Source organism: Schistocerca piceifrons, chromosome 1, assembly GCF_021461385.2.
Source record: "Schistocerca piceifrons isolate TAMUIC-IGC-003096 chromosome 1, iqSchPice1.1, whole genome shotgun sequence".
In the NCBI taxonomy this organism is placed as follows: domain Eukaryota; kingdom Metazoa; phylum Arthropoda; class Insecta; order Orthoptera; family Acrididae; genus Schistocerca; species Schistocerca piceifrons.
The window spans coordinates 656,157,046-656,175,739 of record NC_060138.1 but is presented as its reverse complement, the minus strand read 5'-3'; positions in this window follow the sequence as shown (position 1 = coordinate 656,175,739).

Here is an 18,694-nt window from a genome sequence, read left to right as displayed (position 1 = left end):
AGTCGAAAATTTCAAGAAAACTGTCGTACTGATACCATGTTGAAACATTGCTTTCGCGTGTTTTTGGTTCACTTTCAGGTCCGATCAACACTGATAGCTTCGTTAAATTTACCGGTCGTTGCGAAACGAATTACCGTATTACTGATGGAAATGTTCTTTGGATATTTGGATGCTTATGTTGAAGATTACGCCTTATCTGTATACCGGCCGAGGAAGGCGTAAAAAATGGATTACCTGTGGCAAGATCGCTCTGTATCCGTAACATATTTTCAACGCTCGCGGGAATTATCAGTCAGTTCAGACAGTTTCCTATTCTATCAAAATGTAGTTGTCGTGACGCGACAGTTACGCCGCGCCGATACTTCGTGACGCAGTGCACTCCGGGCGGCCGCGGCCACTCCGTGGCGACTCGGAGGGCAAGCTTCGCAGCAACGCCAACAGAGGGCGACAGCTCCGGGGAGTCCAGGAGATTGTGCACGCCCATCCTTCATAAGCAATGCTCCACGATACACACGCATCGCGGACCTTCACCGGGAATACCGACTTGAGACTCTCACGGAGGTAATCCACAAACTCACCACAAGACTATACAGAAACTCCAGACATTCGCAGAACCCGTTTATTCTGAATCTGGGGAACTACGACCACAACCATACATGGAAACATAAAAGACCACTAGACATACTTGTAAGGACATAACATCTATGGCCAAGCGTACGCAAACATAACGGCACAGGCGAGCCCCTGTTAATCAGACGCCATTACTGGATATCCAGCTGGAATACAATGCCGAATAACTGGCACCACACAGGGAAGCCGTACCGCATACTGCATGCAAACAAGCTCCACACACCCCCACACAGTGAGATGATCTATGGCCAATCTCCCACTACTGTATAACGATCTTGATTGTTCCAGGAATGCAGCAGCAGCAGCAACTGGGACACATCGCCATCGCTTGTCATGGTAATGATGCATGATACCTATACTAACAAATCCAACCTTGCATGAGCTATCGCAGCTAGTAAGCCACTACTGCTCTTACTACCCATCCCACTGTCGCAGAGGTTTTTTTCCCACGGCACGAGCCATGGCACTTTTTTCCCTCTGCTCTTCAAATCGCTACCCTCACTCGCGTTTCGTCCACTATCTATCACCTGATGGACCGTGTTAACGCGTAGCCTTACCCAGACGCACGGACAACATCACAACCCAGCATCCTGTGATCCACTCACTAGACAACTAACATGTTTACGGAGGTGACAGTAGAACTTTTGGTAGCCGGCCGCGGTGGTCTCGCGGTTAAGGCGCTCAGTCCGGAACCGCGTGGCTGCTACGGTCGCAGGTTCGAATCCTGCCTCGGGCATGGATGTGTGTGATGTCCTTAGGTTAGTTAGGTTTAAGTAGTTCTAAGTTCTAGGGGACTGATGACCACAGAAGTTAAGTCCCATAGTGCTCAGAGCCATCTGAACCATTTTTAGAACTTTTGGTTTGGTCACCACGTTGGTGCGGGCGTGGAGGGGCCCCATCTCTACGTAAGAAAACGCCCATCCTAAGAGGCGTGCGTATGCGGAATTATCTGCTTCCGACGAAGTTGCAAGCGTAGTCACTCGGAAGCTTGCAGCTCTACACCGCGCCCTGTTTAGATCGGCGCAGCGGCCCTCGAAGGCTCCCATGACCGATTAGTGATAGACCTCTCACCCGCCGACTGTCATGCCATGTCGGCACTAAACACAAATGCAGCCAACAGCCACATGGACGCACCCTCCCAGCGGGCCTTCTGGGGCTCAGACGCTGTCAGTCCTCCTATGGCTAAACATCCAAACGGTTATCTGCTCTCGCCCATTACAGTGACCATGATCGAATTCAGATGTCTTCCTACCCAGGGAAGCCGCAACTGCTGGTGACATGGACCAGGAAACTGGTCCTCCTCCAGATCCTACTTCACAGTATTCACCGTCAACACCACCAAAGAACGAGAAGATATTTCCTATCTTGGTTTGCACTCCCACGAATAATGTTAAACTGAACACTGAACTTCAACGCTTTACTACAGACCAATTGTGGGCAATTTACCAAGACCATGTGAAGTATCTGTTTGACATGAAGGATGACTGCCTCATAGTCCTCAACTATGTGAAGTCGAGGGCCATGAATTACTCGAACAGGAGAATAAAAATCGTAATCAGACAACTTGCCTCTGAAGACATCATGGATGAATTGCTCCGTCTAAAGTTCCTGGTCACATTGGTCCACAAATACAACAAGAGGGACCCTGAGACTCGGAAGTTAACCCCTTTACCAACCCGTATTGTCTCCCTAATTAGGAGAGAAGATGCCGAACGTATCGACCAAATCAGATATCTCCTGTGCACCAAGGTGCATATTCAATCATACGAAGGTCGCAACGGATCATCTAACAGGCGTAGGTGTCAACATTTGCAACACACCAGTAATTACTGCTCACTGCCTTTGCGGTGTGTCAAGTGTGCTGGCCAGCATGTGCTGGAGGACTGCAAACTTCCAGCCTCAGAAAAACCCATATGCGCCTGTTGCTTTGGCATCTCTGACAACCGTACCATCTGGTGTCCTGGAAGGGTTGTCCGATCTACCAGAAGGCGATGAAGTCTTCCCGCCCTCCAAGAAGGTGACTGAGGATGAATTGGTCACACCCACCACTGCGGGACCACTCTCATTTCCCCATCTTATTTGGCCTACCCGACGTCCATCAAACTGCAGATGCTCAAGCAACTGACACATCTGTGACACAGGAACCCCTTCTGGCTCCATCCCCTACGACTGTCTTCGCCACTACAGCTCAGTCTCCTCCTGCTCATCCATGTCCTGTGAAGAATTCCAACGCCCACCAAAACGAAAGGCCATCTGCAGCCTTCTAAGCCAAACTTGTTGAAGTGCCATAACTCTGCACTGCTGCAACATCTCCACCAGTCACAACACCCCACCCCTGTTTGCTGTAGGGTCAAGCACCCACCTGGGACATCCCCTCGCTCCTAGTGGTGCAGATGTCTCATTTTGGGATGACATGTGAGAGAAACTCACGCAAACCCTCATCAGAGCTGTCATTGGTGAAACAACTCAGAAGATATGTTGGTCAGAGGACAGGCTTACAAAGATCATTGACTTCATGAAGTGCTCAGCCAGATTTTGTTATAATGGCGAATCGCACACTGGACAACCATCAGCCGTCTCAGGATCTAGTTATCTGTATTTTTAATGTTAGTGGCAGTAAAAAGATGAAAACTGAACACCTTCCTCTACGACCGCCATGTGGACATCTTACCTATTACAAAAAACCACCTCAAACCAATGGACAATTTTTTGTCTGCGTAATGTGGTTTGCTATTGCACAGACTGGCTCCATTGCTGAGGTGGGGGCATGGCAGTGTTTTTACATAAGACACTCGTCCACACTCATGAGGCTATCCAACCACTGAAACATCTGTGAGCCACGGCAGTCTTTGTCTCTACCCACCTTGGAGCCATCACTTTTGCTGCCGCATATTTGAGCCTTATCCAGCCACTTCTTGAAACTCTGCAAGTTGACATTGTTTGACAAACTCATCATTGGCGCTGATCTCAGTGCCAAGCATCTGACATGGCGTTCTCGCCTCGCTAATCCCAAGGGTAGAATCGCCTTCGAAATGGAAGATACTCTGGCACTGTATGTCTGTAGCCTCCACACTCCCATACATACACCACTTTGCTCCAACTGACAACTATATGTTCTGGACATGGCCATTTTCAAGAACACTGCAGTGCAGTTTTCATTGGAAACACTTCACAAACTGGCATCTGACCATGACCCAGTTCTCCTGCACTTTACTGATGTAGCTCTGACCCTAGATGTTCATTCTACTTTGACTATCACAGACTGCGACAAATTTGCCAAGGTCCTCAACAACGCCATGTGGAAAAACCTTGACCTGACAAAGCCTGCCAAGCTGGTTAGCGCTAACCACAAAAACCCGGAAGTCAATGAAGGCCTCTACTTCTATTGTACCTAGGGCTTTAACACCACTGGATGAGTTCCTCCCACACTGCGTGAACTGAAAATCCAGAAGAACTACTACTTCCAGCAGTGGAAGCAGTCTCATGACTCTCAGGACAAGCATCGCATGAGGCATCTGCAACACGAATTCTTCCACTACTTCGCCAATTGGAAAACAGAACAATGGGAGGAAAAGATGTCCACCTTTTCCTCCAGCAAAAGTCAGAATGAACTCTTGTCTCAGCCCCGAGACGTTTCACAGTGAGGACCAACGATCCCATCTGCACGGCGGCTGGCTTAACTTACGACGCCCCTCATGAGTTGGAAACTCAGATCTGTTTGTAGATTCTGCCAGTGACTCACCCTGAAGATGACTGTATGGTTATCAGCCGAAATATTGGAAGAAGAAATAATATTGTTCCGAATGCACACCCTTAAAATGAAGGAATATTCTACCCGTGGGGAAAACATCAGGAAACATAATTACATATTCCTGACATTGATGACGTGGGGGGCGATCTGCAGTGTATGGTAACTGCAGAAAACTTCACAAGCCAAGGTCGCTAAAAAATTACGTTATTGGGTGAGCGGTTTCGACAGATCTATATTGTCATAATCGGGTCTGTTCATCCTCTTGCAGATCCAATGATGACAGCATAGCTCAATCCAATAAAATGATTTTTAGCGATCTGAGCTTGTGAAGTTTCTTCAGTTACCAAACATTATATTTGTTGTGTATGCAGGCGGTGGTAACGGTTTCATTACGCGTTGGCTGGTCATATGATTCGAAAGGCGAAGCTTTGAAATAGAGATTGACAGCCAAAATTTTAAAAAAATAAGTGGAAATATAGCTTATTTTGAGCTTAAGTCCATGAACTTTGTCATTTTTTACAATGGTCCGTACAATAGAAAAACAGCATAAAAACACATCCATCCAACAGTTCTATAAAACAATGAAATACAGACTTGACTGGAAAAAATAATGTTCATTAAGTGCCAGATTCAAGGAAAGTTTGACGTTTTGTTGAGTGGCAACCTTCTCTTTTTTATTCCATGGGTAAAATTTTGGAACAAAATTCATTGTTCCACACAGACTGCTGCCATATTATTAAATTCTTGGTAATACTGATTCTGCTAAAAATAATTTCCTTGATAAAGTTTCGCTCTCGTAACTGCAAAGAATAACATGCTATGATGATATAAGGTTGTAGAAAACGGTATGTTACTTTTTGAAGTGTGCATTGACTACAGGACGAGAGAAACTTTATGGATGCGGAAACAGAAAATACGATATTAGCCAGAATAAATTTAAGGGAGGTATTACCACCGTCTTCCACGATGACACAGTAGAAGATGGACCGACCGGCACTGCAAATAACGATAGCGAAATCACTTCTTTCTCTCTCATGTGTGAAATTCCAGTGCTTTCATCCTGGCCGTGTATTCGATTAATATCCCGTCAATATTTGTTACTTGAAATCGCTAGGTCAAGCCACATCCTTCGGGACATTGACGGAATAATTGATTCCACGCATGGACAAAAGTGGTATGTTCGTTTTCGTTAACCGAAGTTATGATGGTGTTTATTCTCAGTTTAACCTCCATCTGGTTAGAAGACTAACTCGGGTAAGAAAAGATATAAAAAAATCAATAAACTTCCTAAGAACACCCATAGTTAGACTAACTACAGCAGGCTAATGCACACATTACAGTTCGAGACGTTTTGACGTCAAACATCTAAAACACCAGTGTATGATGTCGCGAAAGTCCTGTGCATATACAGTCGCACTGTACGTACGAGTAAATAATTTCAATAATCTGAAGCTTGGCATACACGAGTAATTTCACTGCATCAGCAGACAAAGCCAAGCCTGGTACTAGACACACAGATTTGTATTTCTCATGAAGAACTCAGAAAAGCGTATGCAAAGTACTCTCCTTCCGGATGCCCCAGTCCCGTCTCGAAATGAGCGATGATTCTGAAAATATCCGATAACTGTCAGTGTTGGATGTCGTCCAGTGATGCGATAACGTGACTTCTCACTCGACGTAGGCACGTGTGTCTGTCACGTCATGATGAATGAGCCGACACTAACCACTCAACTCGTGTGATGCGTTCTTTATCAAGTGATTCGGAGATATTTATCTGTGGAAAAACCCCAAGGCTTAATTCGAATGAAATCAAAAAGCGTTATTTTCTTTTTCTGCTTCACCTTTAATCATCCACAATGAAGGTAGTTTTAGTAATGGATTAACCTTTTAGTGCTAGAATTTTTGCGTCATGGTCTGAAAGGCCATTCACTCCTTTACTAACAGAATGCTCATCTAGTAATGAAGGATGAATAAAAATATTGTCTATGGCTGTGATATTGTGCCCCTGCAACCTGGCTGAAAAGAAACACAGTCTGCACCAGATCATATGAATTTAAAAGATCTTCCAACATCCTTTTATTGCACAATCACATACAAAATTAATACTGAAGTCACCATATATGACTAATTTTTGGTACTTCCTATGAAGTGAACCAAGGACCCTCTCAGAGCACAAAGGCTCCTAGGTCAGAAGTTTAGTTTCACCAGATTCAACTGCCCCTGCGCAACATTCAAATACCTGTTCATTGGAATGCCGTGATACGTCTACAGACTCAAATGGAATACTGTTTTTTACGTACATAGCCACTCCTCCATCCCGCAAGGAACTCCTTGAAAACAGCCAGCTAATCTGTATCCTGGTAAGACGCCTCTGAACTGTCAAATTATTTAAGTGGTGCTCTACTATACCAATAATGTCACAGTTCAACATCTATAAGCAATTCACTAACTTTATCTCTAACATCTCTTATATTTTGAAGAAATGTGCTAATTCCTTCACTACTTGGATACCTAACCGCCTCTGAAGATGATTCCTTTGTTAGAGGACTTCCTTTAAGCAGGGATCCCTACCAGCCGACTTCAATCTAAAGAAGGCGCAGCTCTAACACCAACTACTACAGGAATTTTTCCATGAGTGATCCCACCACCGCCCACTACATTGTTAACTATAGGCTTCGCCAGCCTCGCCATTCTATACCTACTGAGATGCAGCCCATTCCTATTGATAGATTCAACTAGCATCCTTGCAATGTGAGCCATGCCCTCTGCCATCAGTGCCTTCTCCAGCCCCATGTTTTTACGCGCCTAACAGCAGCATTAAGATGACGCCGATTATGAAGCTGCAACAGTTGTCCGAAGTGCACATTAGTGCCACCAGTTTGAGTAGGTATTTTTACCAGGTCACCACCTACATCATCCTCCCCGTTCCTATCAAGACTATTTCACCACCTACATCATACTCCCCGTTCCTATCAAGACTATTTCCAGAACAGATCGTTTGCCTTTACTTTTTATTCTGTACCGTTGCAATCTACGAAGATACAAGTTCTCGATAAAGGTTCACTAATTCAGATGTAAGACAACGCAGACGCAGTCGGTTTCGCGACTGCTCACAATCGGTTCGTGCCTCAAGGGCAACCTCCAGTGAGTGTTGCTTACTAGCGTAGAGTTGCCGTAAATCTCAGGTTAGCATCCGGCCAGCCACTGCAGTCACTGGTCTTCTCCTACAAGGCAATGTCTCCCCTACGTTACTGAAGTCTTGACTGCGAATGATTTTTAAAGTAAGTAGGTCACTTCGTGTCTTAGTCTTAAGAAATATTAACGTTGAATTTATAAACTTGATTTGCATTGAGCTCTAATTTATATCTGAACATTATAACATCAGTGTATTAATAACTTCGTTCAGTTGCTATACAGTTTTTTCTGTAGATACTTTTTGTGCAGCTATGAAGTTTTATACCAAGATCGAATATTTATGAGAGTTTTTTATGTGAAAATCTTAAAGCTTTTTTAAATAAAAACATTATTGACATTATACATCTTTATTCTTCATGTCTACATATTTATTTCTCAACATAGTCACCCTGGCAACGAACACATTTCTCCCAAAGAGAGACCAGTTTGTTGATACCGTAACTGTAGACTGTTAAACTTCGTTGATGGAACCACCACCTCTCCTCTGCTTGCACCCTTTCGTCATCATCGAAGTGGAGTCCTCGAAGATGTTCATTGAGTTTTGGAAACAGATGCAAATCGGGCCAAGTGGGAATTATATGGAGGATGACCGATGACAACGAACTCGAGGCGTCGGATTGTTGAAGATGTCGCAGCGATCGTGTGTGGTCTGGCATTGTGGTGCCGAAGAAGAGGATGCTCCGTGTGTGGACGATCTCTTCTGATTCGAAACTCTATTACAGCACACTGTTTCTCATGCACCAACATTCCACACCGCCGCGCGGGATTAGCCGAGCGGTCTCAGGCGCTGCAGTCATAGACTGTGCGGCTGGTCCCGGCGGAGGTTCGAGTCCTCCAACGGGCATGGGTGTGTGTGTTTGTCCTTAGGATAATTTAGGTTAAGTAGTGTGTAAGCTTAGGGACTGATGACCTTAGCAGTTAAGTCCCATAAGATTTCACACACATTTATTTATTTTATTCCACACCGCCATCTTACATGCTGCCATTCGGAGCCTTGTAGCGACAGAGACTGCAAATATGTAGACATGACCAATAAATATGTAGAATCTTAACAACGTTGGTTCTATTCAGAAAGCTTTGAGAGTTTTCACAAAAAAATTCTTATAGCATTATTTTTCAGCCCACCCTCATATTAACTTTTATCACTGTATTACAAACTTAAAATTTAGTCTGTTTTAAATCATGCACATAAGTGGAAGACAAATTTAGGAACTTTAATTATTATGCCAGTTTTTGAACAATATAAAATTGACTAGTGCGTTACGGTAAGACTTCGTACTGTAATGGTTAAACTTAGTCACACCCAATATATCAATCGTCTTGTGACTTTCAGCAGACTATACATTTTTAGCTTTAGAGAAGTCACTTTTAAGTTAACAGATCAAGAGCTTCACGGCTCGGCGTGGCCGCGGTCAAATGTCAGAGCACTGCGAAGCTGTGGCCTGACGGCGCTACACAGTCTGCATCTGCATCTACGTCTACTCCTTCATCTACACTCCGCAGTCCACCTTATGGTGTGTGGCGGAAGGCACTTTCTCCTATTCCAGTCCACGAACGACGCGCACTAAGAACGATAGTTGGTAAGGATCTGTGTGATCTCGAATCGTTCTGCTCATCTCGCGAAATGTCCTTAAATGTTGTACTGAGAACGCTTTTACACCGCGCCAAGACACTATCCGACTCAGACAGCTTTGCAGCAGATTTAGAACATCTACAGCAAGTGTTTACAGACAATGGGTGCTCAACCAGGGACATCAACAAAGCGCTACACCCCAAAGACGACCTGATATAATGGAAGAAGAACCAGAAGAAGAGATCAGGGGTGTATCCTTTCTACCGTGTGCAAGGCTTGTATCTGCTATGATCAGCATCTACTGTGTGCTGGGTCTGTATCTGCTAAGATCAGCAGGATCCTGAAAAAACTCACAATCAATACTGTGTTCTGCTCACCAAACAAGATAAGGACGCTCCTTGGAACAGTCACAGATGATCTGGGGTTAAGAAACCCTGGTATCTACCACATAACATGTGGATGCAGTATGTCTTGCATCGATCAAAGCAGCATAACAATTGACATAAGATGTAAAGAACAGCCATGCTACGACAGGCCACTAAATCAGCAGTAGCAGAACATTGCATGGAACTTGAACATGACATGAATTATGATAAAACAATGGTCCTGACTCAGACCTCCAGATTTCGGTATAATGTGATTACTGAATCTAGCGAAATCAAGATGACAGAGGACCTGGTCAACCGGGAAGCGGGATACCAGGTCAGTACGGCGTGGATTCCGGCCCTGGAACTACTAAAAAAACAACTGAAAGAAGTTTCCTTCTCCAGTAACGAACCTCTGACGACTAGGAGCGAAATTAATGGGATCGAATCTCTTACGGAGCACCAGGTGACAACTGCCTCCTTGTGAGACAACTGAAGCGCTCACGGACAATAGAGGGAACAACATCAATCACCCAAAACCTCAAGCACCATGCGTACCGAACCCACTAGGCCAGGAGAACGATAGGGGCACAACAGAAAACCAGAGCGGTCACCAACAGCGTAACGAACGTCTGCAGTGCCTGGTGGGCGTGGACCTAGTACGGAATGCCTCGGCACAGCCGCCACCGGGGAAAACAGCGGAAACGGGCGCGGACAGAAGACGGAATGCCCACAGACGAATAGCACCATCAGAAAAAGCCGCAGCTGGCGCGAACGGTGTTGGGAACACTAGACACCGCCCGGGCATAAATTTGGGACACAATGAGCTTGTCGATCAGTCGCAAAAAGCACCTAATGAAGACGCCGAATTACGACGTCGAAATGTTGTGTTGGGAAGACGCAGACCACAGGCAGTACACCTGATTGCACGAGAGGACATCAACACAATAATCAGTTAAGGAATGGGAGGATTTGGTTATTAAAGAAAAAAGTCAAATTAATGGCTTCATTTGGGAAGTGAATATATGAAATAAATGCATCCTGGAAGCTGCCCCGAACACTGGCAGGGTCAGTTTACGTACTAATGCAATAGTTTGCTTGCAATAAGCCACATACATAAGCAAAATCTTAATTATTACAATGAAATTAAGAATGTAATTAACTCACTCAAAAACAAAATGCCTCATGGGGTTGACACTATGTCATGTGAGCTATTAAAATACTAATCACAACTTATATGCAATGTATTGAGTCACATATGCAATGCAACACTATCCCAGGGTATATTTTCGGACATGTTTAAATAAGCTATGGTCAGCCCCCTTTACAAAAGACGTTGTAAGACATACATCAGTAATTACTGACCAGCCTCGAATGAACTTGGGAAGATTTTGTGTGCAAGAACAATAATATACCTATACAAAATAAAACACTTATGAGAGGGAGGGAACTCATGAAGTTTTTTACTTACCACTTCAAAAAAAAAAAGCACCGAGCGAAATCCCACAGTGGTTAGCACACTGGAATCACATTCGGGAGGACGACGGTTGAAGTCCGCATCTGGCCATCCAGATTTAGGTTTCAGTAATTTCCCTAAGTCGCTCCAGGCAAGTGCCGGGATGGTGCCTTTGAAACGGCATGGCGATTTCCTGCTGCATCCTTAAATAAAAAAGTTCGAGTCTGTGCTGCGTCTTTTCTGACCGCACTGACGGCGGGATGCTACCCCATCTACCTTCCTTCTTCCTTCGCAAAAAGTCAAGCTGTGACCACGAACCTTGGTGACAATGCCAGTCCTGCTCCACGTATTTGCCCTTCAGTGCGACACATTTTCCAAATGGCAGGTGATTTTTCGCAGATCTTGTGTGCAGAAGTCGGAACTTTAGCCGTTCAAGAAAAGTTTCTACTTTGAAAATCAGCTCATTATCGTTCTGTCACTGGCTGCCATGACAGGAGATTATGGGGGATGAGGCATAACTTGATAGCCAAAAGAAGCAGTGCAGAATGAGCTGAGGCGTTGTTGTGGAGCAGAAACACTCAGTGGCGGCCGGTTATCGTGTTCTGATGCGCTACAGTACACTGTGAATAGTAAACTGAAATTAGCCATTTCTCTTCAAATGCATGCCGAAATCGCACTAAAATTACGCCATTTCCCTTCGAATGCATGCTGGTACGCAAATAAAATGGACGAAAAATGTTTTCTAGTGCTCTCATCGCGATAACTAGAAACCAATGTCAAGTGCTGGAATGATGGTCAGCCACACTACGATCAACTCGGCAACGGCACACAGCTGTATATTTTCGACTGAGCATGTTCCGATGTGACGTCATCCCTTCTGGCGCTAAGAGTGCTACGTTGTTTACAGCACTAGGTCGGCTTCTTCTTTCCTTTTTTTAAAAAAAGTTCTTGTAACTTATTGTGCAAGCATAGAGTATGAGCATTTTTGAGAAGCGGCTGCAGTAACAGTGCTGTGGAGAAGTACTCAGGTGCAATGTCTGAGAATTTGGTGGATCGGGCTCGGTTCCTGTTGCTACCAACACTTTTTTTTTTAATTTAACACCTCACCATGTTAAACAATTATTTAAAATTTAAATATATTATACAGTCCAATTTATACAGGGTGTTACAAAAAGGTATGGCCAAACTTTCAGGAAACATTCCTAACACACAAGGAAAGAAATATGTTATGTGAACATGTGTCCGGAAACGCTTGCTTTCCTTTTTAGAGCTCATTTTATTACTTCTCTTCAAATCACATTAATCATGGAATGGAAACACACAGCAACAGAACGTACCAGCGTGACTTCAAACACTTTGTTACAGGAAATGTTCAAAACGTCCTCCGTTAGCGCTCTACATGCATCCACCCTCCGTCGCATGGAATCCCTGATGCGCTGATGCAGCCCTGGAGAATGGCGTATTGTATCACAGCCGTCCACAATACGAGCACGAAGAGTCTCTACATTTGGTACCGGGGTTGCGTAGGCAAGAGCTTTCAAATGCCCCCATAAATGAAAGTCAAGAGGGTTGAGGTCAGGAGAGCGTGGAGGCCATGGAATTGGTCCGCCTCTACCAATCCATCGGTCACCGAATCTGTTGTTGAGAAGCGTACGAACACTTCGACTGAAATGTGTAGGAGCTCCATTGCGCATGAACCACATGTTGTGTCGTACTTGTAAAGGCACATGTTCTAGCAGCACAGGTAGAGTATCCCGTATGAAATCATGATAACGTGCTCCATTGAGCGTAGGTGGACGAAACTAAAATGATCTCTAACATGGAAATTAAGCGTTTCCGGACACATGTCCACCTAACATCTTTTCTTTATTTGTGTGTGTGAGGAATGTTTCCTGAAAGTTTGGCCGTACCTTTTTGTAACACCCTGTATATGTACAATTAATATATTTAGTTGAGTTATGATCACTAATGAACCATGGACCTTGCCGTTGGTGGGGAGGCTTGCGTCCCTCAGCGATACATATAGCCGTACCGTAGGTGCAACCACAGTGGAAGGGTATCTGTTGAGAGGCCAGACAAACGTGTGGTTCCTGAAGAGGGGCAGCAGCCTTTTCAGTACCTGCAAGGGCAACAGTCTGGATGATTGACTGATCTGGCCTTGTAACAATAACCAAAATGGCCTTGCTGTGCTGGTACTGCGAACGGCTGAAAGCAAGGGGAAACTACAGCCGTAATTTTTCCCGAGAGCATGCAGCTTTACTGTATGATTAAATGATGATGGCGTCCTCTTGGGTAAAATATTCCGGAGGTAAAATAGTCCCCCATTCGGATCTCAGGGCGGGGACTACTCAAGAGGATGTCGTTATAAGGAGAAAGAAAACTGGCGTTCTACGGATCGGAGCGTGGAATGTCAGATCCATTAATCGGGCAGGTAGGTTAGAAAATTTAAAAAGGGAAATGGATAGGTTGAAGTTAGATATAGTGGGAATTAGTGAAGTTCGGTGGCAGGAGGATCAAGACTTCTGGTCAGGTGACTACAGGGTTATACACAAAATCAAATAGGGGTAATGCAGGAGTAGGTTTAATAATGAATAGGAAAATAGGAATGCGGGTAAGCTACTACAAACAGCATAGTGAACGCATTATTGTGGCCAAGATAGATACGAAACCCACACCTACTACAGTAGTACAAGTTTATATGCCAACTAGCTCTGCAGATGACGAAGAAATTGAAGAAATGTATGATGAAATAAAAGAAATTATTCAGATTGTGAAGGGAGACGAAAATTTAATAGTCATGGGTGACTGGAATTCGAGTGTAGGAAAAGGGAGAGAAGGAAACATAGTAGGTGAATATGGATTGGGGCTAAGAAATGAAAGAGGAAGGCGCCTGGTAGAATTTTGCACAGAGCACAACATAATCATAGCTAACACTTGGTTTAAGAATCATGAAAGAAGGTTGTATACATGGAAGAACCCTGGAGATACTAAAAGGTATCAGATAGATTATATAATGGTAAGACAGAGATTTAGGAACCAGGTTTTAAATTGTAAGACATTTCCAGGGGCAGATGTGGACTCTGACCACAATCTATTGGTTATGACCTGTAAATTAAAACTGAAGAAACTGCAAAAAGTGGGAATTTAAGGAGATGGGACCTGGATAAACTGAAAGAACCAGAAGTTGTACAGAGTTTCAGGGAGAGCATAAGGGAACAATTGACAGGAATGGGGGAAAGAAATACAGTAGAAGAAGAATGGGTAGCTTTGAGGGATGAAGTAGCGAAGGCAGCAGAGGATCAAGTAGGTAAAAAGACGAGGGCTAGTAGAAATCCTTGGGTAACAGAAGAAATATTGAATTTAATTGATGAAAGGAGAAAATATAAAAATGCAGTAAATGAAGCAGGCAAAAAGGAATACAAACGTCTCAAAAATGAGATCGACAGAAAGTGCAAAACGGCTAAGCAGGGATGGCTAGAGGACAAGGATGTAGAGGCCTATCTCACTAGGGGTAAGATAGATGCTGCCTACAGGAAAATTAAAGAGATCTTTGGAGATAAGAGAATGACTTGTATGAATATCAAGAGCTCAGATGGAAACCCAGTTCTAAGCAAAGAAGGGAAAGCAGAAAGGTGGAAGGAGTATATAGAGGGTCTATACAAAGGCGATGTGCTTGAGGACAATATTATGGAAATGGAAGAAGATGTAAATGAAGATGAAATGGGAGATATGATACTGCGTGAAGAGTTTGACAGAGCACTGAAAGACCTGAGTCGAAACAAGGCCCCCCGGAGTAACCAACATTCCATTGGAACTACTGACGGCCTTGGGAGAGCCAGTCTTGACAAAACTCTACCATCTGGTAAGCAAGATGTATGAAACAGGCGAAATACCCTCAGACTTCAAGAAGAATATAATAATTCCAATCCCAAAGAAAGCAGGTGTTGACAGATGTGAAAAATACCGAACTATCAGTTTAATAAGTCACAGCTGCAAAATACTAACACGAATTCTTTACAGACGAATGGAAAAACTAGTAGAAGCCAACCTCGGAGAAGATCAGTTTGGATTCCGTAGAAACACTGGAACATGTGAGGCAATACTGACCTTACGACTTATCTTAGAAGAAAGATTAAGGAAAGGCAAACCTACGTTTCTAGCATTTGTAGACTTAGAGAAAGCTTTTGACAATGTTGACTGGAATAATCTCTTTCAAATTCTAAAGGTTGCAGGGGTAAAATACAGGGAGCGAAAAGCTATTTACAACTTGTACAGAAACCAGATGGCAGTTATAAGAGTCGAGGGACATGAAAGGGAAGCAGTGGTTGGGAAGGGAGTAAGGCAGGGTTGTAGCCTCTCCCCGATGTTGTTCAATCTGTATATTGAGCAAGCAGTAAAGGAAACAAAAGAAAAATTCGGAGTAGGTATTAAAATTCATGGAGAAGAAATAAAAACTTTGAGGTTCGCCGATGACATTGTAATTCTGTCAGAGACAGCAAAGGACTTGGAAGAGCAGTTGAATGGAATGGACAGTGTCTTGAAAGGAGGATATAAGATGAACATCAACAAAAGCAAAACGAGGATAATGGAATGTAGTCTAAATAAGTCGGGTGATGATGAGGGGATTAGATTAGGAAATGAGATACTTAAAGTAGTAAAGGAGTTTTGCTATTTGGGGAGCAAAATAACTGATGATGGTCGAAGTAGAGAGGATATAAAATGTAGACTGGCAATGGCAAGGAAAGCATTTCTGAAGAAGAGAAATTTGTTAACATCGAGTATAGATTTAAGTGTCAGGAAGTCATTTCTGAAAGTTTTTCTATGGAGTGTAGCCATGTATGGAAGTGAAACATGGACGATAAATAGTTTGGACAAGAAGAGAGTAGAAGCTTTCGAAATGTGGTGCTACAGAAGAATGCTGAAGATTGGATGGGTAGATCACATAACTAATGAGGAAGTATTGAATAGGATTGGGGAGAAGAGAAGTTTGTGGCACAACTTGACCAGAAGAAGGGATCGGTTGATAGGACATGTTCTGAGGCATCAAGGGATCACCAATTTAGTATTGGAGGGCAGCATGGAGGGTAAAAATCGTAGAGGGAGACCAAGAGGTGAAGACACTAAGCAGATTCAGAAGGATGTAGGTTGCAGTAGATACTGGGAGATGAAAAAGCTTGCACAGGATAGAGTAGCATGGAGAGCTGCATCAAACCAGTCTCAGGACTGAAGACCACAACAACAACAACAACATGATCACTAACCTTGTAAATGAAAAGGCTATAGATGGTCGTAAAAAAAAAATAATGTACGAATTCACGAAGAACTTTAGTATGAAAGATTTTTTTCTTAGCAGGTACCATAGCAATGAATTTATTTAAATATTGTGGCATTTTGCATTTTTTGCAGTAATCATTTTATTTGTTCATGACGACTTTTGACCTTCTCAGCCACTCACAAGTGATTTTGTAGTTCTGCAATAGGAACTATGCCTTACATATTGAAATGTCACCGTCTTCAAACTTGTGTTTTCACACACACACACACACACACACACACACACACACACACACACACACACATATATATATATATATATATATATATATATACGCCCGAGGGAGGACTCGAACCTCCGGCGGGGGCAGCCGCGTGAACCGTGACAAGACGCCCCAAACCTCACGGCCACCCCTGGCGGTTCTGTGACTTTACAAAAGCATTTGATAATTCTGTTTACAGTATTCTCTTACAGAAACTAAAATATTACGGCATCGTAGATCTTACCGGTAACTGGTTGTCATCGTATCTAACTAATAAAATACTGAGTTTCTATTACAAACCCGAAGTGTGTGCACATCAGAATAGCATCTTCACGATGGGAAATAATCGCCGCAGTTGTACGAGTAACACAGGGATGATTTGGTCTACTCACTTTATTGTCGTGAAGAATGAGCTGCCTTCATATATCCAACAAGCAGAAACAACCCCTGTCAGTCACATAATTTATTGACTTCTTAAATGATTAAATGATGCAACATATGTCGAGGTATAAACCTCATCTTCAGGCTACAATTTCAATACAAACCAATGTAACAAAAGTACGTATAGTCTTGGGATGTGGTGTGGTCATCTTTGTTCATATGAAATGGCTGTGTTCTGTTACTTCTATGGCTTCTTGAATCTTGTTAATCATTGCCACAAACTTGCAAAGGATACTTAAAACATGACATTACAATCACCTACAGTGGAGGAGAAACAAGATGGCAGTCAAAGCAAAGTTTGTTTCTATTTAACATCGACATATCGATTCTGGTGTTGTCAGTCACCTTCAGTTTCTTCTGCACATCTTACTGTCGCACCTCTGATGTTAGCTGACGAAAGATACTACAATAAGTGAGTCTGCTTCAATTTGATGTTAGAAATAAAACTATAAAAATTACTTTAAAGGTTTACAAAATGTTGCTGAACACAGGTTCATAAATTTACTTAATTTTTACGTATTTTCTATTTTAACAGTTTTGAATTGAAATTGGTGCAAGTTCTTGAACTCTGTAGTTTCGTTTAGGATCTAGTTTTTCCCACGTAAGCTTCATTCATAATATATTTTAAACCTCTTGTTCAGAAAAAAAACAGTTATCAAGTTATTCAAAGCATCCAAGAACTACAGAACACTATCAATGCATAGCTTGTCTCCCTATATATACTAAAGTTGTAGAGCAGCATACCACCACAATCCATTGATACCATGAAAGTGATACCATGAATCTGTCATCTACATATCTGCAGTAATGCGCAGTTTTCCGCGTGATGTCGTCATCGTTGTCCAAAACTGTATTTCCATGGTGACTGATGGAAAATTTCTACAGTAATTCCACTCAGTGAACTACCCACAGCTAGACATACAGCATGGTTATGCGTTTTGACAATCAGTGTGAAGACCTACTAATTCTATTAGCTCAGTTATTTCAGCTGCGGACATTGTTTAGTATTTTAATAAATTTTATTTTAATTGTAATTTATTAAATCCTCGCGAGGCTTATGTTCCTATCCGGCAAGCGGCTGGTTTTTAGTTTACGAATATCTTTTAGATAAACGAAAAACTTTGGCCTTAATGATCGACTAAACTGCCGCTGAAAAAAAGTGAGTAATTTCCGTTTGTAAATTGTCTCTAGTTTATTTCCATTTGTAAATTGTCTCTAGTCTCTGCAGCAGCGTTCGCATACACATCACCCTTTATAAATGGGAATGTTCCAGTATTTTGGAAAGAATGTGACTGTTACACTTCCAAAAGAAGTAAAGAGCGGTTAGACATGAGAATTTTTTGTGTGTCTGAAGGTAGACTATTTATTCCACAATATTCACGAGAGTATTTTATTGAAAAATGGAAGGGAAAACAGAAAGCAGTTTAGGAGAGGATGTTTGGTTTTATGAGAAGCAGTAGTAATCCATAAATTGTTTTAGTTCTGTGCTTAATAACAGTGGGCGGATCTGTGTAAAATAAGAGAACACATTTACATTCACGCGCTTTAGATGATGTGGAATGGAATATTGTTTTTGTTTTTTATTCTTAGGCAGAGAGATGTCAACCACAAGGACATAAGCGTGATGCATTGCTTTTATTCGAAAGAGAATGGAGTAGTGACACTGATGGAATGACACAAAAAGAAACAGGTGGGAAAGTTGCAAGGCGAGGTTACCTATTTTGTCACCACTGATATTTTTTTGTG